The sequence below is a fragment of the Trichosurus vulpecula genome, chromosome 3 (genome assembly GCF_011100635.1).
Source record: "Trichosurus vulpecula isolate mTriVul1 chromosome 3, mTriVul1.pri, whole genome shotgun sequence".
Lineage (NCBI taxonomy): Eukaryota > Metazoa > Chordata > Mammalia > Diprotodontia > Phalangeridae > Trichosurus > Trichosurus vulpecula.
Window position 1 is genome coordinate 402187503 of NC_050575.1, and position 1915 is coordinate 402189417.

Consider the following 1915-nt stretch of genomic DNA (forward strand, 5'->3'; position numbering starts at 1 on the left):
GAGGAGGAAAATCTCAAATGCCTTACCAATACTCTCTTCCCTTATCTGATCCAGGATGAGAATCTGCTAAAAGGTTTAGCTGCTCTAACTTTTATTGCAGCCCTGGTTCAGTCAGAGACTGGGCAACAACTAACTTTCACTCAAGTGAACTTCACTTCTGTGTTCACTCCTTAGAAACCTTTTTTATCCAATCAGTAGTAACACATTTCACTTAATCTGAGGGAAAAGTTTCCCACTTTCTTTCTTATCTCTTCACATTCCAAATTCGGCCAGAATTGGAATGGAGGGAGAAAGAAACAGCACTTCTCCTACAACTTCCCAAAAGTTTCCAAAACTTTTACTCTCAAAACCTCTATTCACACTGTCCATGCAAACAGATTATATACCTGACACTTCTCTTATTCTCCTCAATGACTGTTCAGTCTCTCAACCTGTTTCCTTTTCTCCCCAGCCATCCAGGGACCTTTCTTTTGTTGATTACTTCCTTTTCAACTTCCCTTTTCCACCTAAAAATACTTCTCTCTCTCTTTCTCTCCATCCCACCCTCTGATGCTGCCTGCTGCTGCAGTCAGAGAGGAAGGGGAAAGAAAGGGCTGCACTCTTATAGATAACATACTGTCTTTACACAGAAACACAGACAGGTGCAGAAAGAAATCCACAGAAAGAATCCAAAAGCTCAGAGGGGATTATCCGACATCCCCAGATTCTTTCCTTTCCTCTTTTTTTTATCCCAATCTTTAAGCCTACTCCCAGAGGGCTATCTTCAGGGATATTAGCTGTCTTAGACTGTTCCTTTCCCAAGACTTCACAAAGTCTTATCCGGGGAGACAGGGACCTTACAGACACCAGCTGTCTAGACTCTTCCTCTCTTGTCCACCCCACCCCGGTCACCCAAGGTACCTTACTGCCCTGGGCTGTGCGCACAAAAGTTACCTGACCGAAATTCAGCAACTCAGCTTCCTCAGCTGTCTCTATTCTTCAGTCTTCGCTAGCACAACAGGAGCTCCATTCTATTTCGTTTCTACATTCTCCGAGTTCCTCTCTTCAAGATCTTTTGTACTGTCAGGACGAGCTCTCCCCAGTGAAACCCCAGGACCTCCAGAAAAATAAATCCAGTGGGTAGCCTGCCCCAGGGGTCACGGTGAGACAGCTTCCTCCAAGGTGAGGACTAAATCTCGGTGGGACCTCCAAACAGTGTGTGATACGAATTTACGAATCAAAGAATTAAAACAGAGGCGTCTCAAGGTGAAAGTAGAAAGGAAAATTTATTACGATTCCATGGGAAAGGGCAACTCCAGGCACCTCTCAGTATCAGAGCACACCAGACACAGAGAATTGGGGTGTTTATATAGGTCCCTAACCGCAATTCCCCCTCCCAACCTCCTTCCTCTCAGCTTGCAGATGTAAGTTTTGAGGGTACAATTTGGACGTGATACATCTATCCCAGGGACAATGGCAAGGAACAAATAGTATGGTTATTTTTGACAAGCAGGTGACGGACATAACCTTCCCACCATTCTTATCCCATTCTCCAATCAATCTGAAGTGATAAATCTATCTTAATGACAATGACAATGAACAAATGGTTTGGTTATCTGTGACTGGCAGAAGCTAGTTGTTGGTTACTTCATCTTCACATCTGTGGCAAACTAGCCTTTCCCACTATGCTTGTTTCTGCAACAGATGCCTCCCATTTCCCTTACATCTGTGACAGATATCCCCAGTACCCTTACACTTTGTCTCCCATCATTCTTATACCTAACTAGTCTTGCAAGTCTACATTGCACCTGGCTTTCCAGCTTTTCATCCATTCTTCTCCCAAGCCAGGGGTTCCTTATCCTGGGATCAATACACAAGAGGTGAGCATCCTGTGTCCTATCCTTACTCTCAGAGGATTTTATGGTTGCTGACTCAT